The sequence below is a fragment of the Phyllobates terribilis genome, unplaced genomic scaffold (genome assembly GCF_046119375.1).
Source record: "Phyllobates terribilis strain yellow unplaced genomic scaffold, ASM4611937v1 Scaffold_5__5_contigs__length_657084704, whole genome shotgun sequence".
In the NCBI taxonomy this organism is placed as follows: Eukaryota; Metazoa; Chordata; class Amphibia; order Anura; family Dendrobatidae; genus Phyllobates; species Phyllobates terribilis.
Window position 1 is genome coordinate 1,492,063 of NW_027362765.1, and position 24,961 is coordinate 1,517,023.

At 48.4% G+C, this 24,961-nt stretch overlaps 2 protein-coding genes across 4 annotated transcripts in view; one reads left to right on the forward strand and one right to left on the reverse strand.

Moving 5' to 3' along the window:
- Window positions 1–24,961, forward strand: part of LOC141271684 (uncharacterized) — a 241,179-nt gene that overhangs the window by 187,668 nt on the left and 28,550 nt on the right. Inside the window, exon 1 of one of the 3 annotated variants that reach the window (XM_073681730.1) lies at window positions 4,889–4,975. The exons of 1 other annotated variant lie outside the window; for it this stretch is intronic. The gene's annotated coding sequence lies outside the window, so the exon portion shown is untranslated. Of the gene's footprint in view, window positions 1–4,888; window positions 4,976–23,915; window positions 23,987–24,961 lie in introns of those variants that run through there. One more of the 3 variants, XM_073681729.1, reaches the window with a different exon arrangement.
- Window positions 1–24,961, reverse strand: part of LOC141273837 (uncharacterized) — a 98,676-nt gene that overhangs the window by 57,932 nt on the left and 15,783 nt on the right. The window lies entirely within an intron of this gene.

Below are 24,961 nucleotides of genomic sequence, written 5' to 3' on the forward strand. Positions count from 1 at the left end.
ACGCCTCGCACACGCGCAGCTCCACATGCCTCGTACACATGCGCAGCTCCGCTCTGTACACCTCGTACACACACGGCTCCGCTCCGTACACCTCGTACACACGGCTCTGCTCCGTACACCTCGTATACACACGGCTCCGCTCTGTACACACGTGTGACTTCACTACGCACACCTCGTATATGCGCGGCTTCACTCCACACACAGCTCCGCTCTGCACACCTCGTACACACACGGCTCCACTCCGTACATCTCGCACACACACGGCTCCTCTCCGTACACCTCGTACACACACGGCTCCACTCCGTACACTTCATACCCACGTGCGCCTCCACTCCGTACACCTCGTACACACACGGCTCCTCTCCACACACGGCTCCACTTCGTACACATTTGGCTCTGCTCTGTACACCTTGTACACGCGCGACTCCACTCCGTACACCTCGTACACACACGGCTCCACTTCTTACACCTCGTACACACTCGGCTCCACTCCGTACACCTCTTACACACTCGGCTCCACTCCTTACACCTTGTACACATTTGGCTCCGCTCCGTACACGCGCGACTCCACTCCGTACACCTCGTACACACACGGCTCCACTTCGTACACCTCGTACACATTCGGCTCCGCTCCGTACACCTCGCACACACTCGGCTCCACTTCGTACACACACGGCTCCACTTCGTACACACTCGGCTCCACTCCATACACACACGGCTCCTCTCCGTACACCTCGTACACACACGGCTCCTCTCCGTACACCTCGTACACACATGGCTCCACTCCGTACACTTCATACACACGTGCGCCTCCACTCTGTACACCTCGTACACACACGGCTCCTCTCCACACACCTCGTACACGCACGGCTCCACTTCGTACACATTTGGCTCCGCTCCGTACACCTTGTACACGCGCGACTCCACTCCGTACACCTCGTACACACACGGCTCTGCTCCGTACACCTCGTACACACACGCGGCTCTGCTCCGTACACCTCGTACACACACGCGGCTCTGCTCCATACACCTCGTACACACACGGCTCCACTTCGTACACCTCGTACACACTCGGCTCCACTCCGTACACCTCGTACACACACGGCTCCACTTCGTACACCTCGTACACACTCTGCTCCACTCCGTACACCTCGTACACACACGGCTCCACTTCGTACACCTCGTACACATTTGGCTCCGCTCCGTACACACGCGACTCCACTCCGTACACATCGTACACACACGGCTCCACTCCGTACACCTCGTACACACACGGCTCCACTTCGTACACCTCGTACACATTCGGCTCCGCTCCGTACACCTCGCACACACTCGGCTCCACTTCGTACACACACGGCTCCACTTCGTACACACTCGGCTCCACTCCATACACACACGGCTCCTCTCCGTACACCTCGTACACACACGGCTCCTCTCCGTACACCTCGTACACACACGGCTCCACTCCGTACACTTCATACACACGTGCGCCTCCACTCTGTACACCTCGTACACACACGGCTCCTCTCCACACACCTCGTACACGCACGGCTCCACTTCGTACACATTTGGCTCCGCTCCGTACACCTTGTACACGCGCGACTCCACTCCGTACACCTCGTACACACACGGCTCTGCTCCGTACACCTCGTACACACACGCGGCTCTGCTCCGTACACCTCGTACACACACGCGGCTCTGCTCCATACACCTCGTACACACACGGCTCCACTTCGTACACCTCGTACACACTCGGCTCCACTCCGTACACCTCGTACACACACGGCTCCACTTCGTACACCTCGTACACACTCTGCTCCACTCTGTACACCTCGTACACACACGGCTCCACTTCGTACACCTCGTACACATTTGGCTCCGCTCCGTACACACGCGACTCCACTCCGTACACATCGTACACACACGGCTCCACTCCGTACACATCGTACACACACGGCTCCACTTCGTACACCTCGTACACATTCGGCTCCGCTCCGTACACCTCGCACACAATCGGCTCCACTTCGTACACACACGGCTCCACTTCGTACACACTCGGCTCCACTCCATACACACACGGCTCCTCTCCGTACACCTCGTACACACACGGCTCCTCTCCGTACACCTCGTACACACACGGCTCCACTCCGTACACTTCATACACACGTGCGCCTCCACTCTGTACACCTCGTACACACACGGCTCCTCTCCACACACCTCGTACACGCACGGCTCCACTTCGTACACATTTGGCTCCGCTCCGTACACCTTGTACACGCGCGACTCCACTCCGTACACCTCGTACACACACGGCTCTGCTCCGTACACCTCGTACACACACGCGGCTCTGCTCCGTACACCTCGTACACACACGCGGCTCTGCTCCATACACCTCGTACACACACGGCTCCACTTCGTACACCTCGTACACACTCGGCTCCACTCCGTACACCTCGTACACACACGGCTCCACTTCGTACACCTCGTACACACTCTGCTCCACTCCGTACACCTCGTACACACACGGCTCCACTTCGTACACCTCGTACACATTTGGCTCCGCTCCGTACACACGCGACTCCACTCCGTACACACACGGCTCCACTCCGTACACATCGTACACACACGGCTCCACTTCGTACACCTCGTACACATTCGGCTCCGCTCCGTACACCTCGCACACACTCGGCTCCACTCCGTACACCTCGTACACACACGGCTCCTCTCCGTACACCTCATACACACGCGCGCCTCCGCTCCGTACACCTCGTACACACACGGCTCCACTCCGTACACTTCATACACACGTGCGCCTCCACTCCGTACACCTTGTACACACACGGCTCCTCTCCACACACCTCTTACACACACGGCTCCACTTCATACACATTTGGCTCCGCTCCGTACACCTTGTACACGCGCGGCTCTGCTCTGTACACCTCGTACACGCGCGGCTCCGCTCCGTACACCTCGTACACGCGGCTCCGCTCCGTACACCTCGTACACGCGGCTCCTCTCCGTACACCTCATACACACGAGCGCCTCCGCTCGGTACACCTCGTACACACACAGCTCCACTCCGTACACTTCATACACACGTGCGCCTCCACTCCGTACACCTCGTACACACACGGCTCCTCTCCACACACCTCGTACACACACGGCTCTACTTCGTACACATTTGGCTCCGCTCCGTACACCTTGTACACGCGCGACTCCAGTCCGTACACCTCATCCACACACCTCGTACACACACGGCTCCACTTCGTACACATTTGGCTCCGCTCCGTACACCTTGTACACGCGCGACTCCACTCCGTACACCTCGTACACACACGGCTCCACTTCGTACACACTCGGCTCCACTTGGTACACCTCGTACACACTCGGCTCCACTCCGTACACCTCGTACACACACGGCTCCACTTCGTACACCTCGTACACATTTGGCTCTGCTCCGTACACGCGCGACTCCACTCCGTACACCTCGTACACACACGGCTCCACTTCGTACACCTCGTACACATTCAGCTCCGCTCCGTAGACCTCGCACACACTCGGCTCCACTTCGTACACACACGGCTCCACTCCGTACACACTCGGCTCCTCTCCGTACACCTCGTACACACTCGGCTCCACTCCGTACACCTCGTACACACTTGGCTCCACTCTGTACACCTCGTACACACTTGGCTCCACTCTGTACACCTCGTACACGTGCGGCTCCGCACACCTCGTACACACACGGCTCCGCTCCGTACACCTCATACACACGCGCGCCTCCGCTCCGTTCATCTCGTACACGCACGGCTCCGCTCCGTACACCTCGCACACGCTCGGCTCCACTCCGTACACCTCGCACACGCTCCGCTCCACTCCGTACACCTCGCACAAGCTCTGCTCCGCTCCGTAGACCTCGCACACGCTCTGCTCCGCTCCGTACACCTCGCACACATTCGGCTCCGCTCCGTACACCTCGCACACGCTCTGCTCCGTACACCTCGCACACATTCGGCTCCGCTCCGCACACTTCGTACACACTCGGCTCCGCTCCGTACACCTCGTACACACACGTCTCCACTCTGTACACACGTGTGACTCCACTACGCACACCTCGTACATGCGCGGCTCCACTCCGCACACCTCATACACACAGCTCCGCTCTGTACACCTCGTACACACGCGGCTCCGCTCCGTACACCTCGTACACACGCGGCTCTGCTCCGTACACCTCATAGACACGGCTCTGCTCCGTACACCTCGTACACACGGCTCTGCTCCGTACACCTCGTACACACGGCTCCGCTCTGTACACCTCGTACACACGGCTCCGCTCCGTACACCTCGTACACACGGCTCCGCTCCGTACACCTCGTACACGCGCGGCTCCGCTCCGTACACCTCGTACACGCGCGGCTCCGCTCCGTACACCTCGTACACACGCGGCTCTGCTCCGTACACCTCGTAGACACGGCTCTGCTCCGTACACCTCGTACACACGGCTCCGCTCCGTACACCTCGTACACGCGCGGCTCTGCTCCGTACACCTCGTACACACGCGGCTCTGCTCCGTACACCTCGTACACACGCGGCTCTGCTCCGTACTCCTCTAAAACACGCGGCTCCGCTCCGTACACCTCGTACACATGCGGCTCCGCTCCGTACACCTCGTGCACACGTGGCTCCGCTCCGTACACCTCGTGCACACGCGGCTCCGCTCCGTACACCTCGTACACACACGGCTCTGCTCCGTACACCTCGTACACACGCGGCTCTGCTACATCCACACTGTAAACCCCTCCTGACCCCACACAAACTTCAGCTCATCCAGCACCATGACAACCAGCACAGCAGAGTCCTGCATCCACTGAGGCCCCTGATCATGTGACCCCTGACTCCTCCCCTCCTGTGACCTCATCACAGCTCCTGTGCGCACAGAGCAGCCATATATGTGGTGGCGGCTCTGCAGGTGGAGGTATGTGGAGACCCCATTACTGGGCGCAGGGGGCATTAACCCCTTCAGCACGGAGACTCTTTTGGGGTCTTGTGTTGCCCCTTTATAAGAATCATAAGGTTTTTGTTCTGTTTCCTGTAATAGATACATACGACCCAACTATGGAGACAGGAAGGGAGGAAACGTATTGTTCTCATAGTACAGGACCCCTTTACTGGCCCCACAGTGTAATGCCCCCATTATGCCCCTTATGCAGGATGTATGATGCCCCCATTATGCCCCTTATGCAGGATGTATGATGCCCCCACACAGTGTAATGTCCCCATTATGCCCCTTATGCAGGATGTATGATGCCCCACACAGTGTAATGCCCCCATTATGCCCCTTATGCAGGATGTATGATGCCCCCACAGTGTAATGCCCCCATTATGCCCCTTATGCAGGATGTATGATGCCCCCACACAGTGTAATGCCCCCATTATGCCCCTTATGCAGTATGTATGATGCCCCCACACAGTGTAATGCCCCCATTATTCCCCTTATGCAGGATGTATGATGCCCCCCACACAGTGTAATGCCCCCATTATGCCCCTTATGCAGGATGTATGATGCCCCCACACAGTGTAATGCCCCCATTATGCCCCTTATGCTGGATGTATGATGCCCCCACACAGTGTAATGCCCCCATTATGCCCCTTATGCAGGATGTATGATGCCCCAACACAGTGTAATGCCCCCATTATGCCCCTTATGCAGGATGTATGATGCCCCCACACAGTGTAATGCCCCCATTATGCCCCTTATGCTGGATGTATGATGCCCCCACAGTGTAATGCCCCCATTATGCCCCTTATGCAGGATGTATGATGCCCCCACAGTGTAATGCCCCCATTATGCCCTTTATGCAGGATGTATGATGCCCCCACAGTGTAATGCCCCCATTATGCCCCTTATGCAGGATGTATGATGCCCCACACAGTGTAATGCCCCCATTATGCCCCTTATGCAGGATGTATGATGCCCCACACAGTGTAATGCCCCCATTAAGATAAGATAAGATAAGATATACTTTATTTTATCCCGGAGGAAATTGCGGTATCACAGCAGCAGAACACAGATCTCGAACATGACACATATAATAACAAAACATTTGGAATGCTTTAGACATTGCTTTTCAGACATTTGTTAAACACCCCCATAGCTGTTGGAACAAACGATCTCCTGTATTTTTCCTTTTTACACCTTAGTTGTATTAGGCGATTGCTGAATGTGCTCTTCTGTTTCGCAAACAGTTCATAAAGCGGGTGTGTGTTGTTGCCCATTATAGCTCTGCACTTCTTCTTAATCCTATCCTCTACCACCTCTTCAAAAGTCCCAAGCTGTAGGCCCACCGTCGCGCTAGCCTTCTTTATAAGTTTGTTGAGCTTGTTGGCGTCAGCAACACGCACACTGTTACCCCAGCAAATTATTGCCGCAAAGGTGGCACTAGCCACAATGGATTGGTAGAACACCTCAAGCATTTTGCCACACACATTAAAAGACCTTAACTTCCTTAGGAAGTACAATCTACTCATCCCCTTCTTGTAGACCTTCTCCATGTGGCACTTCCAGTCTAGCTTGCTATCCAGGTAAACCCCCAAATATTTGAAACTGTCCACCATCTCCACATCCTGACCGTCAATGGTAACAGGTAGGCATACCTTCTTGCACCTTCCATAGCTCATCACCAACTCCCTAGTTTTCTTAACATTTAGTTCTAGATGGTTAGCCTGGCACCATACTACAAAGTCCGCAACCACCCTTCTATATTCCTCTTCGTCCTGGTCCTTCCCAATACCGCCAACTATCACAGAGTCATCCGAGTACTTCTGGAGGTGACAACGGTCTGATTTATACTGAAAGTCAGCTGTGTACAATGTAAAGAGGAATGGCGACAGCACTGTTCCCTGCGGGGCTCCGACACTGCTCAGTACACTATCTGATGTAGCCGTCCCCCACCTAACAAACTGTGGCCTATCCGACAGGTAGTCAATTATCCAATTCACAAGTCCCTCATCCACCGCCATTTTAATCAACTTTCCTCGCAGTAAGAGTGGCTGTAATGTGTTGAACGCACTAGAGAAATCAAAGAACAAAGCACGCACTGTGGTTCCATCATTGTCCAAAAAGGAATGTACTGTTTGTAGCAGAGACGCTACAGCATCGTCCACACCCAGTCCCTGCCGGTACGCAAACTGAAGAGCATCAGTATGCGCCATCACCCTCGGACACAAGTGAGCAAGTACTATTCTCTCCAAGGACTTCATCGCATGTGATGTTAAGGCCACCGGTCTATAGTCCCCCGGGGAAGCCGGGAAGGTAGTCTTGGGAATCGGCACCAGGCAGGAAGTCTTCCATAGCACTGGTACTCTCTTTGATTGTAAGCTCTGGTTAAAGAGATGCTGGAAGACAGTACATAACTCATTTGCACACACTCTGAGGACACGTGGACTGAGACCGTCAGGCCCTGCTGCTTTGCCAATGGCCAGCTTACTAAACTGGTCCCTCACGTCATTTTTGGAGACCGAGAAATGATCTATTTCACCCCCTGTTAATTTAGCTAGTTGTTCCCCGGCCTCCTCCCCCTTCCCTGCTGCTACCGCACCTTTATTGCTGAATCTATTGAAGAACTGATTCATTTCATTAGCCATTGTAAGTCCACCACCCCCCTGCTCCGACCTTGCCTTAAACCCAGTCACTAGCTTCATTCCAGCCCACACCTCTCTGGAGCTTTTTTGTGCAAATTGATTTTCTAATTTAACTCTGAATGCCTCACGGGCAATCTTAATTTTCCCCTTTAGGTCTCGCTGTATAATTTTCAATGCCTCCTTGTCCTTCCTTTTAAAAGCCAGTTTTTTCATGTTTAGTAAATGTTTCAACTCTTTTGTAATCCATGGCTTATTGTTTGCATAACACCGAATCTCTTGAACAGGTACTACAATGTCCATACAGAAGTTGATGTAATCAGTAACTCTGCCAGTAATCTCATTAACATTACATTTCTCTTTCATGGTACACAACACCTCCCAGTCTGTACAGTCAAAGCAGTCTTGTAACGCCTCCTCTGCTGCTGGACACCACTTCCTTATCTTTTTAATTGTCACTGGTTGTTTGCGGACGTCTGGTTGGTAAGCAGGAGACAATAGTATGAGGTTGTGGTCAGATTTCCCCAGGGGGGGTAATGCAGCCGATGAATAAGCATTCTTAACATTAGCAAAGAGGAGATCCAGTGTGTTGTTGTCCCGTGTAGGACATTTGACATATTGATAGAACTTTGGTATTGCAGATGAGATCTTTACTCGATTGAAATCCCCAGAAATTACAGTTAGAGAGTTTGGGTGTTTAGTCTGAAGCCGGGCCATCACCCCTGACAACACATCCCCAGCAGCCTCTGGGTTCGCAGATGGTGGTATATACATCACAACTACAATAACAAGAGTGAATTCTCTAGGCAGATAGTAAGGCCTGAGGCCCACTGCTAACAGTTCAATATTTGGACAGCAATGTTTCTCCTTAACAGTTACATGCCCCTGATTGCACCATCTGTTGTTAATGTAGAGTATCACTCCTCCACCTTTTTTCTTGCCGCATCTAACTCTCTATCAGCCCGAACCATTTGAAACCCTGGTACCGAGACACATGAATCTGGGACCTCCTCATGCAGCCAGGTTTCTGTAAAGCACATGAGACTGCATTCCCTAAACTCCTTCTGGGTCTTACTCAGAGCCAGCAGTTCATCCGACTTATTTCCCAGCGATCGTACGTTACCCATGATAATGGATGGGACCACTGGTTTAAACCTTCTCCTCCAGGACTTGATCTTCTTGCCTGCTCTGCAGCCTCTGAAAGGTCTCCTTATTTCCCGTGGAACATTCAGTATTGCCACTGCTGGAGAAGACTTTATCCTGCGCAGTTCCAGAAGACGATCCCTAGAATACACTGCTCGTTTAGCAACAGACCTAGGGTCCACCATCCCGTCATTATTCCCACCCGTCACACCAGTCCTCTCCATGGCAAATCGTATACAGTGACCTCCACCGCTCACATATGGCTGTATCCCTGTCACAGGCTGTGGGTAGCAGCATGCATCCTTCAGTAGCATTAGCTGAGATGGTCCGTATTGCTTGCCCCAGAGTGTCTGTACCTGCAGGAGACTTGTAAGTGGTGGAAGAAGATCCAGGTGCAGATCTCGTGCTGTGTGCCCAGCAGCAGTTGATAGTGTGGGAAGTGTTGTATCTTCCATCCCCAATAGACGAGTATACAGGAACGTTGCAATCCAGAGAAGGTAATAAAATAAAATAACTGTAACAAAACTGTAACTAAAATAAAGTAGAAGCTTCTGCTGCTGCAATGGGCTGCCAGTAGTCCGGCGCCGTATTGTCTCCACAATCTAGCAGAGAGGCAGACAGGCATGTCCACACCCTCCGGAGTCAGAAAGTGAATATGCCCCTTATGCAGGATGTATGATGCCTCCACAGTATAATGCCCCCATTATGCCCCTTATGCAGTATGTATGATGTCCCCACACAGTGTAATGCCCCCATTATGCCCCTTATGCAGGATGTATGATGCCACACACAGTGTAATGCCCCCATTATGCCCCTTATACAGGATGTATGATGCCCCCACACAGTGTAATGCCCCCATTATGCCCCTTATGCAGGATGTATGATGCCCCACACAGTGTAATGCCCCTATTATGCCCCTTATACAGTATGTATGATGCCCCCACACAGTGTAATGTCCCTATTATGCCCCTTATGCAGTATGTATGATGCCCCCATTATGCCCCTTATGCAGTATTTATGATGCCCCCACACAGTGTAATGCCCCCATTATGCCCCTTATGCAGGATGTATGATGCCCCCACACAGTGTAATGCCCCTTATGCAGGATGTATGATGCCCCCACAGTGTAATGTTCCCATTATGCCCCTTATACAGGGTGTATGATGCCCCCACACAGGGTTTTGCCCCCATTATGCCCCTTATGCAGGATGTATGATGCCCCCACACAGTGTAATGCCCCCATTATGCCTCTTATGCAGGATGTATGATGCCCCCACACAGTGTAATGCCCCCATTATGCCCCTTATGCAGGATGTATGATGCCCGCACAGTGTAATGCCCCCATTGTGCCCCTTATGCAGGATGTATGATGCCCCCACAGTGTAATGCCCCCATTATGCCCCTTATGCAGGATGTATGATGCCCCCACAGTGTAATGCCCCCATTATGCCCCTTATGCAGGATGTATGATGCCCCACACAGTGTAATGCCCCCATTATGCCCCTTATGCAGGATGTATGATGCCCCCACACAGTATAATGCCCCCATTATGCCCCTTATGCTGGATGTATGATGCCCCCACACAGGGTAGTGCCCCCATTATGCCCCTTATACAGTATGTATGATGCCCCCTGTCGTCGCCACATAATGTGAGACGTATCTGCTCCAAATTACATTGTAAATTCAAATACGTGCATTGAAGAACTACGACTGATACATTTGAACATCAGACTAGATCTACTTTATTATATGCTCTGGTCCACGTTTATATAGGTTATTAGTATTCATACTTTAAAACAATATAATTGGCTCAGCTTATCTCTAAATATGTGCTGGCATTAGCATACATACATCTAATTGGCTAGGTAAACACTACTGACACACAACTTTCTGACTTTCTTTTCTTCCTTATGTTTTCTCTGAGTCTCTAGACAAAGACATTCTGTTAGGGACCCCTTATCTCACACACACATACTGACTCAAACTCCATTCTGGTAAGCAGAAGATGCACGTACAAAAATCAAAATGGAGTCAGGATAGATAAAGTATAACTCCTGCTCTCACAATTCCCTTCTCTTGTGGCAGTGGGTGGCTGTTCCAGCAGCAAGGCCTGTCTACAGACTCCCCCCAGATATATTCTCCTTCCCTAATAGAAGAAGCCGGTCTTCCTACACTGCTTCACCGGATTCTCCAGATCGGTCTGTCTGTCACACCATCGGATGGACACACATACACACACACTCAAGCCACAACAAGCAAGGAAACTATACGGGTGCCACATTCATGTGCTCGTCAAAGTTGTCATTGTAGATAGCATTTATCCGGGTCACATTTTTATTCGCTGTAATGGTAACAATGGGGAATAACTATTCCAAGCCCCGCTGCTGCTTGATCTCTGCCTTTGAACTTGTCTGGTACTCCTCTTGGAACCTCAGTAGAGTCAATGTACACTTGAGGGTCGAAAGTAGTAGGAATGCTGATGTCACACTTGTGTCTCCGATTTTCTGTTGCATATTTGTGGAGCTTGTCTGTATTTAGAGTCACAATCTGTAGTGGTATCAGGAATTTAACAATAGCACAAGAGCTCTCCCACTGTTCAACGTTTGGATATATATTCTGGTTGTAACAGACAATCTAGTAAGGAGGCTTCTACCTGTGCTGTCTGTCTTTTCTTGGGCTACAGAAGGGTTGTAGGCCCAGTCTTCCCCAGTGTTCCACCCCACCATACTCCAGGTCTTACAATCAGACCAATAGCCAGTATTGGTGGTGGTGACACATATATACTTTTGGGTGAGTCTTTAGGTGTGCCCACGCTGCCACTCCTCCCTAAGGCAGGAGACCATGTTTCACAAGTTAAATTTATAACGGACTACAGGGTCTGAGGTATCAAGTCAGAAAGTGGTAACTAGCTCCCCATTCTCTCTCTTGGGACATAGTCCTCGATGAGCCCCCATTTATCAAGGATAAGGCACAATGTGTGCGTCCACATCACTCGGTGGCTTTCTTGGGCTCAGCTGTTCTCCTACAGTGTAAGGCGTAGATCCAGTTGGGCTTTCTCTCGAACTTTATGGCCATCTCATTTGTCATCAGGACTTGAAAGGGTCCATCAAATCGAGGCTTAAGAGCTCTCCTGACCTGTCTTGACCACCACTCAGTTTCCAGGCTGCAAGGGATGGCTTTCTTCCACAGAGTCTGGATCTGGAAAACTTGAGAATATATGTTAAACAAGCATTTTGTAAGTTCAATAACATAAGAAGAACATGTTGCATCTGGAGCTATTGTGGAAAATACAACCCTAGCCTAGGGGCTGACCCAAATAACACCTCATATGGGCTGAGGCCTGTCTTTTTGGGAGTATACCTGACTGAGAAGAGTGCAAGGGACAAGCATTCTGTCCATGGTCTGCCAGTTTCGGCCATTGCTTACTGGATTTTCAGTTTCAGAGTCCCATTCAATCTCTACTCTACCGCTACTTTGTGAATGGTACATAGTATGAAGGCCTTTTTGACTCGCAGGGCGGGCATTATTTCCTGCTTTGTTTCTTCGGTAAAGTGGGTGCCTCTGTCACTCTTCATGGTCTCGGGTACCCCTAATCTGCAGACGACTTCTGAGATTAGTCTCTTTGCTGTAGCCTTGGCCATGGCTTTACACACAGGAGACGCTTCTGTACATCCTGAGAAGAGGTCGTGCGGGTGCACACACAAGTACATACCAAAAGTTTGGACACGCCTTCTTATTTAAAGATTTTTCTGTATTTTCTTGACTATGAAAATTGTATATTCACACCGAAGGCATCAAAACATGTGGAATTATATACTTAACAAAAAAGTGTGAAACAACTGAAAATATGTCTTATATTCTAGGTTCTTCAAAGTAGCCACCTTTTGCTTTGATGACTGCTTTGCACACTCTTTGCATTCTCTTGATGAGCTTCAAGAGGTAGTCACCGGAAATGGTTTTCACTTCACAGGTGTGCCCTGTCAGGTTTCATCAGTGGGATTTCTTGCCTTATAAATGGGGTTGGGACCATCAGTTGTGTTGTGCAGAAGTCTGGTGGATACACAGCGGATAGTCCTACTGAATAGACTGTTAGAATTTGTATTATGGCTAGAAAAATCAGCTAAGTAAAGAAAAAATGAGTGGCCATCATTACTTTAAGAAATGAAGGTCAGTCAGTCCGAAAAATTGGGAAAACTTTGAATGTGTCCCCAAGTGCAGTTGCAAAAACCATCAAACGCTACAAAGAAACTGGCTCATATGAGGACCACCCCAGGAAAGGAAGACCAAGAGTCCCCTCTGCTTCTGAGGATAAGTTTATCCGAGTCACCAGCCTCAGAAATCGCAGGTTAACAGCAGCTCAGATTAGAGACCAGGTCAATGCCACACAGAGTTCTAGCAGCAGACACATCTATTCAACCACTGTTAAGAGGAGACTTTGTGCAGCAGGCCTTCATGGTAAAATAGCTGTTAGGAAACCACTGCTAAGGACAGGCAACAAGCAGAAGAGACTTGTTTGGCTAAAGAACACAAGGAATGGACATTAGACCAGTGGAAATCTGTGCTTTGGTCTGATGAGTCCAAATTTGAGATCTTTGGTTCCAACCACCGTGTCTTTGTGCGAAGCAGAAAAGGTGAACGAATGGACTCTACATGCCTGGTTCCCACCGTGAAGCATGGAGGAGGAGGTGTGATGGTGTGGGGGTGCTTTGCTGATGACACTGTTGGGGATTTATTCAAAATTGAAGGCATAATGAACCAGCATGGCTACCGCAGCATCTTGCAGCGTCATGCTATTCCATCCGGTTTGCGTTTAGTTGGACCATCATTTATTTTTCAACAAGACAATGACCCCAAACATACCTCCAGACTGTGTAAGGGCTATTTGACCAAGAAAGAGCGTGATGGGGTGCTACGCCAGATGACCTGGCCTCCACAGTCACCAGACCTGAACCCAATCGAGATGGTTTGGGGTGAGCTGGACCGCAGAGTGAAGGCAAAAAGGCCAACAAGTGCTAAACATCTCTGGGAACACCTTCAAGATTGTTGGAAGACCATTTCCGGTGACTACCTCTTGAAGCTCATCAAGAGAATGCCAAGAGTGTGCAAAGCAGTCATCAAAGCAAAAGGTGGCTACTTTGAAGAACCTAGAATATAAGACATATTTTCAGTTGTTTCACACTTTTTTGTTAAGTATATAATTTCACATGTGTTAATTCATAGTTTTGATGCCTTCAGTGTGAATGTACAATTTTCAAAGTCATGAAAATACAGAAAAATCTTTAAATGAGAAGGTGTGTCCAAACTTTTGGTCTGTACTGTATATGTATACGCATGTGATGATCAGGGTAAATCACACAGTGTTGTGGTCAGCAGGAAATAAAGTCAGTTGTGCATAAAGGGTCAAAAAAATAGCATAACCTCTGTCCATATTTCTATTGGGATCGCTATAGCTGATCCACATTAAAGTCTGCCACTTATCATGCTAACTGACCTGTTCAAATTAAGTTTGTATACACAGAAGATACATATTAGTTTTTTAACTATCTAAAGCTTACCCGTGATGCGGTACACTGCAGGGACCTGGGAGAGAGAAGGGTATCAGCCTTGTTTGATGCGCGTTTCATGTATGTTTTATCAAAAAACAAGGTGCCACCAGAAAGCTGAGTCCACCATTATATACTCTTCTAATTGGAGACCGCCGGGTATTATGTGCATGCGCATCACCATATGACGTGTGGTGTAAAGTTCATTCCCGGCATTCATATGGTGCTCAAGTCGTGGAGAAATCTCCATTTGACGTCACGGAGATGCGCACACACACATTGAAGCCATCGAGGAAGATTACTCCTAAGGACTGTGACGTGCGTGCGCTGTTCAGCGGCCATATTTCTGTACCCCTGTTGCGGAATGACTGTATATTTCTGATTACATTCTAATGCTTCCAAATGTTAATAATTACATGGAATAATATATTTCTTATATGGGCAATAATTATATCTCTCTGGGTCATAGCCATATCTAGAGTAAAGTTAAGAATGTGATAAAATTTATTAAATAGGTTAAAAAGTGTCAAAGAGGAAAGAAGAGGGTTTTTTCCATATACAGTGCCTACAAGTAGTATTCAACCCCCTGCAGATTTAGCTGGTTGACACATGCGGAATTAACTTGGCATTGTGACATTTGTACTGTAGATCAGCCTGGAAGTGGGAAATGCACTGCAGCAAATTTTGTTTTTTTTTTGTTTGTTTTTTTTTTTAAAACGTAAAAAGTTAATTCAGAGTGTCATTTATTATTCAACCCCTCAAACCACAATAATTCTGTTTGGTCCCCCTAAAGTATTAAGAAGTAGTTCAGGCACCAAGAATAATGAGCTTCTCATGTGTGGATTAAAGATCTCTTTTGCCAGCCTTTTCTGACTATTTAAGACCCTCCCCAAACTTGTGAATAGCACTCAGACATGGTCAACATGGGAAAGACAAAGGAGCATTCCAAGGCCATCAGAGACAAGATCGTGGAGGGTCACAAGGCTGGCAAGGGGTACAAAACCCTTTCCAAGGAGTTGGGCCTACCTGTCTCCACTGTTGGGAGCATCATCCGTAAGTGGAAGGCTTATGGAACTACTGTTAGCCTTCCACGGCCAGGACAGCCTTTGAAAGTGTCCTCCCGTGCCGAGGCCAGGCTTGTCCGAAGAGTCAAGGCTAACCCAAGGACAACAAGGAAGGAGCTTCGGGAAGATCTCATGGCAGTGGGGACATTGGTTTCAGTCAATAACATAAGTAACGTACTCCACCGCAATGGTCTCCGTTCCAGACGAGCCCGTAAGGTACCTTTACTTTCAAAGCGTCATGTCAAGGCTCGTCTACAGTTTGCTCATGATCACTTGGAGGACTCTGAGACAGACTGGTTCAAGGTTCTATGGTCTGATGAGACCAAGATCGAGATCTTTGGTGCCAACCACACACGTGATGTTTGGAGACTGGATGGCACTGCATACGACCCCAAGAATACCATCCCTACAGTCAAGCATGGTGGTGGCAGCATCATGCTGTGGGGCTGTTTCTCTGCCAAGGGGCCTGGCCATCTGGTCCGCATCCATGGGAAGATGGATAGCACGGCCTACCTGGAGATTTTGGCCAAGAACCTCCGCTCCTCCATCAAGGATCTTAAGATGGGTCGTAATTTCATCTTCCAACAAGACAGCGACCCAAAGCACACAGCCAAGAAAACCAAGGCCTGGTTCAATAGGGAAAAAGTCAAGATGTTGGAGTGGCCTAGTCAGTCTCCTGACCTTAACCCAATTGAAAACTTGTGGAAGGAGCTCAAGAATAAAGTCCACATGAGACACCCAAAGAACCTAGATAACTTGGAGAAGATCTGCATGGAGGAGTGGGCCAAGATAACTCCACAGACCTGTGCCGGCCTGGTCAGGTCTTATAAAAGACGATTATTAGTTGTAATTGCAAACAAGGGTTATTCCACAAAATATTAAACATAGGGGTTGTATAATAATTGACCCACACTTTTATGTTGAAAATTTAATAAAATTCAACTGAGCAACATAACTTTTTGGTTTGTAAGATTTATGCTTCTGTTCATAAAACCTACTCTCGTTTGCAGATTGAAGGCTCTAACTTATTTGCATCTTATCAAACCAGCTAAATCTGCAGGGGGTTGAATACTACTTGTAGGCACTGTATCTCTTAAAGAAATCCTCCAATAATTCATAAAAAGTGATGAAGAATTGAACATATGTATGCCTTCATATACTAGAAGGGAGTGAATATTATAAATAAACTATATGTGATTATTATGTATATATTTTTTATACCTTTATAAACTGGAAAGGAGTGAGTTGAAACGTGACACATGAATGTTAGGGATGCAGTGGGAAAAGAGAAAAACAGTGAGGTTGTTGCCCACAATATAAGTTCAAAATAGTTAATGATTAACGGTATGTACATGGTTAGTGAGATTGTGAAGGAATGTGAACATGATTAGTAATACTGAAAAAACATGCTCATCCAGTAATCGTAATTTCATAATCTCAGACATAATTACGATTAATTACAGCAGTAACATAAAGATATTAATATTTCAAAAACATTCATCTCACGCCAGATGTTACTCCAAGAGCATATTGTGTGGTGGAAATTCTAACAACCTTTTCAGTTGAGCTGTAACTAGATCATCTCCACATATAACTGAAATAAAATCAAAAAGAGACATATGTAAATAAAAAGTAATTATGGGATAATCAGACGTTTAGCATATTCAAAAGATTCATAAAAATGGAGCGAAACTTAATTTTTCATTGAGTCCAGTGGGAGACATGTTATGTAGGGTCACAATTAGTGTTGAGCGAGCATGCTCAACACTGCTCGGTACTCGCCCGAGCATCTCACTACTCGGGATGTTCGGGGAGCACCAAGCATTTCCGGGTTACTCGGGCGGGAGCTCAGGTCTCCGCCCTGCACGTTTGGCACTCTTTACAGAGCCAATGAACATGCAGGGATTGCCAGCCAGTCACTGGAATGCCGCAGCCATGTTGTTTGTGGGCATTACAGTGATTGGCTGGCCGCACAGCGTCCCCTTTAGTATTTAAAACCGGGCGCCACTATCTTGGACACAGTCGCTCCGGATCAGACAGTGTAGAGAGGGTGCTGCTGAGTTAGGGAGAGATATATAGTGTGAAATAGGTAGTGTATGGTCTCTAAAGCCTGCCAAATCAAACTAACAGTCCTTCTCAGGACTAATATCCATCCCAGATATCAGGCAGGCAGGCTGTATAGGAGACGCAGTGGTTATACCAACAAACACTGCATTACAGTCCTGTGTGCTCCTGCTGGTCAAATTGCTAGACTTATCCCCAGGTCTCAGGGGCCAGGAAAAATCCTTTTTTTTTTTTTCATCTAAATCCTTTTTTTTTTTTCCTCAGTCAGACTGTACAAATATGCGTCCCCCCCCCCCAAAAAAAAAAAAAAATTAAAATTTAGTGTGTCTGTGACTGTTCAGGCACCAATATATCTGTTTAAAAGATTCTGGTGTAGGCCAGAGAAATAGAACTGTGGTTTTGCAGTTCCACGGTTCAAATCTCTGTATTATCCTGTTTTTGCCATTTTTTGCCGTAAAAAAAAAACTGTAATAGTGTCTCCCTGACTGGTCAGACACCAATATATCTGTTTCAAACAGTCTGGTGTAGGCCAGAGAAATATAACTGTGGTTTTGCAGTTCCACAGTTCAAATCTCTGTATTATCCTGTTTTTGGCATTTTTTGCCGTAAAAAAAACCTGTAATAGTGTCTCACTGACTGTTCAGACACCAATATACAGTACAGACCAAAAGTTTGAACACACCTTCTCATTTAAAGATTTTTCTGTATTTTCATGACTATGAAAATTGTACATTCACACTGAAGGCATCAAAACTATGAATTAACACATGTGGAATTATATACTTAACAAAAAAAGTGTGAAACAACTGAAAATATGTCTTATATTCTAGGTTCTTCAAAGTAGCCACCTTTAGCTTTGTTGACTGCTTTGTACACTATTGGCATTCTCTTGATGAGCTTCAAAAAGTAGTCAAGTAGCCACACGGTCAAGTTTTAGTAGCCGCCGTGAGTCTCGACCGCATACTCCTCCTCACCCTGATGCTCCTTCCTCCCACCATGCCGAGTGTCATCAGACAGCAACTGATCCCACACTTGGACACTCTGAAGAGCTGTTCACTGGTCTATTTCCATATTTGTGCCCCGCTACTCTTGAAGTGGTGGAAGAGGAGATCTCGTACAGGCGAGAGAGACGCAACTCCAATCCAGCAGAGGCAGGGGAACACTGTCAAAATTCTGGGACAGTTTTCTGAGACCCGCCCAGCTTACAGGCCCTGAGGCGCGAGTAGTCTCACAAGGAGTGGAAAGTTTCAAAAGATGGTGAGGGAGTACCTTGCCGACCTTACCAGCGTCCTCCGTGATTCCTCTGTGCCTTTTAATTATTGGGTATCCAAGCTGGACACTTGGAATGAACTCGCTCTGTATGCCTTAGAGGTCCTGGCCTGCCCTGCCGCTAGCGTGTTATCGGAGCGTGTTTTTAGTGCCGCTGGGGGAATTATAACGGATAAGCGCACTCACCTGTCAACTGACAATGCTGACAAGCTGACCCTTATCAAAATGAACAAGGGCTGGATTGGGCCAGACTTCTCATCACCACCAAATGACAGCAGAGTAACATAAAGTCAAATCCACTGTGTTTTTTCGTGAGGTATATTCCCATGCACCGCTTCACACCCACACATGGGTATACGCTTCCTCATTTCGGCTGTATTTTGCTCTTCTCCTTATCCTGAGCCTCCACCACCACTATACCACCAGGGTGATTGTGGTTTGTGTTGCCAGCACTGCAAGTTCCTCCGTCCTAATTTTTGGCAGCTTTTGCTTGGAAGGCATAGGCATAGACTATGGGAGACCCACTCCCCAATAATGGGAATAATGTTTTTAATATGCTGTACTGCATGGCTCTTGTAAGGGGCATGAAAACTGTCTTGTTAAGCTACTGCGACCTTCACCACTTTTCCCAGGGGCATTACAACCGTCTTGTTAAGCTACTGCGACCTCCACCACTTTTCCCAGGGGCATTAAAACCGTCTTGTTAAGCTACTGCGACCTACACATCTCTTCCAAGGGGCATTAAAACTGTCTTGTTAAGCTACTGTGACCTCCACCACTTTTCCCAGGAGCATTGAAATTGTCTTTTTATTCCACTGCGACCTCCACATCTCTTCCAAGGGGCATTAAAACCGTCTTGTTAAGCTACTGCAACCTCCACCACTTTTCAAGGGGCATTGATATTGTCTTTTTATTCCACTGCGAACTCCACCATTCTTCCAACGGGCATTGCATTTACTCCTAATTTTAGTCAGCTTTTCCTTTTCAATGCATAGGCGAACACTAAGGGAGACCCACTCCCCAATAATGGGTATAAGGTTTTTAGAATGCTGTAATCCACGTCTGTTTCAAGGGGCATTGCAGTTCCTCATAATTTTTGGAAAGCCTTCCATTCACTGCTTAGGCCAACAGTGCACTGGAGACCCAGTTGCTATAAATGGAAAAAACGGTTTAGTTAAGGCCCTCTGACCTCCATGTCACTTCCAAGGGGCATTGGAGTGCTTCGAAATTTTTGGTAGGCATTGCACTTACTGCATGCCCTATAACTATGTAGCCAAACCGCTCCTTTTGGTACAGAAACATATCCTACAAGACATGTGTGGTTGACTGGCCTTATATTGATGTGAATGGTCCCTGTTCCTCCTGCTCTTTGTCCTTTTCCACCACCTCATCCATCATTCATCACCTGAAGCTTTGTTTTAACGGGAGTCATAGAATTGGGATAGTAGCAGGAAAACCTCCAGCAATCCTCAGAGGAGGTAGGATATGCGCCAAAACGCTGACCACCTCAGACCTAGCCGCTACTACATACATGCGCTTGCATTCCAAGAAAACAAAGCAGATGGATACCTCGCTGCCAAAGCAGCCATGAGGTGGTGGCCAGCTTCGGCCTCCGACAAACTAAAAGGCCCCATTTCAAGTGCAAGCTAGCAGTATGGTATTGCAGCCTGGGGGTGGGTGGGTTGCAGGTTGCACACTTACGCTTGCATTCTAAGAAAACAAAGCAGATGCTAACTTCTATCATCATCATCATCATGCTCCTCACCTTGGCACTCTCAACTCCCCTGATGGAGAAGCCAGGGCCACCGGAGGAGTCTGGTTCTCTGGTGGGCTCGTCCAATGCTGCCCTAAAGCAGGCCGGGCTAAGAAAAGTGTGGGGGGAAGTTCCAAGGAGAAATAGGGGCGGCTGGAGACAGTTTATGGACACCTGGCCGCCCCCAGGTGGCTGGGGACTGTGTGTGGACACCCGGCCGCGGGGCGTCTTGGGACAGAGTATGGACACCCGGCCGCCCCTGGCGGCTGGGGACCTAGCGTGGACACCCGGCCGCCGGGCGGCTGGGGACTGAGTATGGATACCTCGCTGCCAAAGCAGCAATGAGGTAGTGGCCAGCTTCGGCCTCCTCCAAACTAAAAGGCCCCATTTCAAGTGCAAGCTAGCAGTATGGTATTGCAGCCTGGGGGTGGGTCGGTGGCAGGCTGCATACTTGCGCTTGCATTGCAAGGAATGGGGGAGGTACAATTGAACACTGCCGTGGGACAAGGACTTGCACGGGGATAGTTGCAAGTCTGCATCTTCTGATGCGGCAAGAATCACTTCTGATGGGCACACTTTTAGTGAGCTGCGTGTCAGAGATGCTTCCAGGGGTCTTCCCCATGCTGTTCCCATGTCTTTTCAGCACTGTATGCATCTGTCACACAGCACATGGCCAGATAAGATTGTAAAATGTTAAAATGACATTTCCCGGTGAATGCATTTGTCATGGTTGAAAGCAATACAAAAGTGCAAAAACTCATAAAAAATGCTAGTTGTGGAGGAGTATTTTTGTTTTTGGTTATTTATTTTACCTTATACACAAGTCTTTACCGTGGAAAGGATGTTCCTTAACATATTTCACAGGAAAACCGTTTCAGTTTCGTTTTTGAACATTTTATTGTGAGCCCGTGAAAGTGGCTTAATACCTCTGACCGCATTGTTGCCAGCAGTGACCTGGGGGTCAGAAGTGCTTCCTGGGGCGATCCCTATGCTGTCCCCATGTCATTTGAGCACTGTCACTATCGTTTTGGGCACGTTTTAGGCTTTCTACAGACTGCCGGGGGTGCCGCCGCAAAATGCTCGGGTCTCCCATAGACTAACATTGGGCTCGTTGCTCGGGTCGAGCACCCGAGTATCACGGTGAGCTCGGTCCGAGCTTCAAGCACCCGAGCATTTTACTGCTTGCTCTACACTAGTCACAATCCATCTGTGCTAATGAACGTTTTCAATTTCCTCTGATGCCACAGTGAGGATGGTCGATACCTCTAATCTGTAATAATCTTGGATCACAACCATGAAAGACCCAAAAATATTTCGGCAACATTTTTAATGTGGAAATATCTTCCACGTTCTGAGCATTTAATATATCTCGGATGTGTTCGCGAACACGCGCAAGAAGCTGTCTGGTAGTTAGTCCAACGTAAATCCTTGAGCAAGGACATGTAGCATAGTATACAACATGAGTACTGCTGCATGACATGTAATGTATGATGGCAAATTTTCTCTTCCCATCTGCTGAATTGAAAGATGTACTTCTAACAATGTTTTTATTTTTGCATGCCAAACAATCGCCACATGGATAGCATCCCCATTTTTGTTGTCTCGATATAAAGGATTTTTTATTTTCACTACATGGTGACTAGCCACTAAAATGTCCCTCAGATTCTTGCCCTTTTCGGCCATAAATAAGAGCGAATTTGGTAATTTTACAGCCAAGGAGGGATTCGTTATCAATATAAACCAATGTTTTTGAATACTATTGTGAACTTTATTCCATTGGCTATTATATGTTGAAATGAATCTCACCTTGGATTGAAAATCGGAAGGACTTTCAGACTTAAACAATAATGTTTGTCGTGGGGTTTTGTTGGCTTATATTTATTCATTTTTGATGGATGATGAGTGCGATTGCTGTATCCTCTAGACCTAAATCTATCTTTAAGATCCTTGGTTTGTTGTTCGAATCTCCAATTGGTAGAGCAGATCTGCTTCATCCTGAGAAATTGTCCAACTGGGACGACCTTGATGGTATGATGAGTATGAGCTGACAATGCATGTAATAAGGCATTAATGGAAGTTTCCTGCCTAAATACATCCGCCTGAATCATACCATCATTATCTACTTCCAATAGGATGTCCAAAAATTCAATCTTTCTCCTGCCTTGTATGTCAATCTTATATTATAGGGATTTTGTTCAGTTCCATGAAAGATGCCAACTCTGATTTGGTTCCCTGCTAAATAAAAAATATGTCATCAATATACCTATTATACTGCACCCGGTCAATGGTCAAGACCCCATCTTGGTAAAAGATGGACCAATTCTGAAGTGTACAAGGTGATACTTTCTCCTCAGGTTCAACCAAATACAGTAAGGTTGATTAGATAGCGTTTCTCAGTACAGATGGACAATGACTAGTGTTGAGCGAGTATGTTCTGTCCGAGTATGCTCGGGCCGAGCTCCGAGTATTTACAGCTGCTCGGTGATATGGTTGAATCGCTCCAGTGTGCATGATTTGCAACTGTTTGACAGCTTTATTACATGTGAGGAATGATTAAGAAATAGACATTCCTCACATGTAATAAAGCTGTCAAACAGTCGCAAATCATGCACACGGGAGCGATTCAACCATATCACCGAGCAGCTATAAATACTCGGAGCTTGGCCCGAGCATACTCGGTGAAAGGGTTAATAGAACATACTCGCTCAAAAGCAACCCAGGAGTTTTTTTTAAGGCAAAGAAGTGGAATATTCTGCAATGGCCGCGTCAGTCAGCAGATCTCATCCCCATCGAGCTGCATTTCACAGACTGAAGACAAAACATAAGGGAGAAAGACCCACAAACAAACAACAACTGAAGTCACTGCAGGAAAGGTGGCTCCGTACCCCTCGTACACGTGCGGCTCCGCTCCGTACCCCTCGTACACACGCGGCTCCGCTCCGTACACCTCGTACACTCGCGGCTCTGCTCCGTACACCTCGTACACACGCGGCTTCGCTCCGTACACCTCGTACACTCGCGGCTCTGCTCCGTACACCTCGTACACACGCGGCTTCGCTCCGTAAACCTCGTACACACGCGGCTCCGCTCCGTACACCTCGTACACACATGGCTCCGCTCCGTACGCCTTGCACACACGTGGCTCCGCTCCGTACGCCTCGTACACACGCGGCTCCGCTCCGTACACCTCGTACACACGCGGCTCCGCTCCGTACTCCTCGCACACATGCGGCTCTGCTCCGTACGCCTCGCACACACGCGGCTCTGCTCCGTACACCTCGTACACACGCGGCTCCGCTCCGTACACCTTGTACACACACGGCTCTGCTACATCCACACTGTAAACCCCTCCTGACCCCACACATAAACTTCAGCTCATCCAGCACCATGACAACCAGCACAGCAGAGTCCTGCATCCACTGAGGCCCCTGATCATGTGACCCCTGACTCCTCCCCTCCTGTGACCTCATCACAGCTCCTGTGCACACAGAGCAGCCATATATGTGGTGGAGGTATGTGGAGACCCCATTACTGGGCACAGGGGGCATTAACCCCTTCAGCACGGAGACTCTTTTGGGGTCTTGTGTTGCCCCTTTATAAGAATCATAAGGTTTTTGTTCTGTTTCCTGTAATAGATACATACGACCCAACTGTGGAGACAGGAAGGGAGGAAACGTATTGTTCTCATAGTACAGGACCCCTTTACTGCCCCACAGTGTAATGTTCCCATTATGCCCCTTATGCAGGATGTATAATGCCCCACAGTGTAATGCCCCCATTATGCCCCTTATGCAGGATGTATGATGCCCCCCACAGTGTAATGCCCCCATTATGCCCCTTATGCGGGATGTATGATGCCCCACAGTGTAATGCCCCCATTATGCCCCTTATGCAGTATGTATGATGACCCCACACAGTGTAATGCCCCCATTATGCCCCTTATGCAGGATGTATAATGCCCCACAGTGTAATGCCCTCATTATGCCCCTTATACAGGATGTATGATGCCCCACAGTGTAATGCCCCCATTATGCCCCTTATGCAGGATGTATGATGCCCCACACAGTGTAATGCCCCCATTATGCCCCTTATGCAGGATGTATAATGCCCCACAGTGTAATGCCCTCATTATGCCCCTTATACAGGATGTATGATGCCCCACAGTGTAATGCCCCCATTATGCCCCTTATGCAGGATGTATGATGCCCCACACAGTGTAATGCCCCCATTATGCCCCTTATGCAGGATGTATGATGCCCCACACAGTGTAATGCCCCCATTATGCCCCTTATGCAGGATGTATAATGCCCCACAGTGTAATGCCCTCATTATGCCCCTTATACAGGATGTATGATGCCCCACAGTGTAATGCCCCCATTATGCCCCTTATGCAGTATGTATGATGCCCCACAGTGTTATGCACCCATTATGCCCCTTATGCAGGATGTATGATGCCCCCACACAGTGTAATGCCCCATTATGCCCCT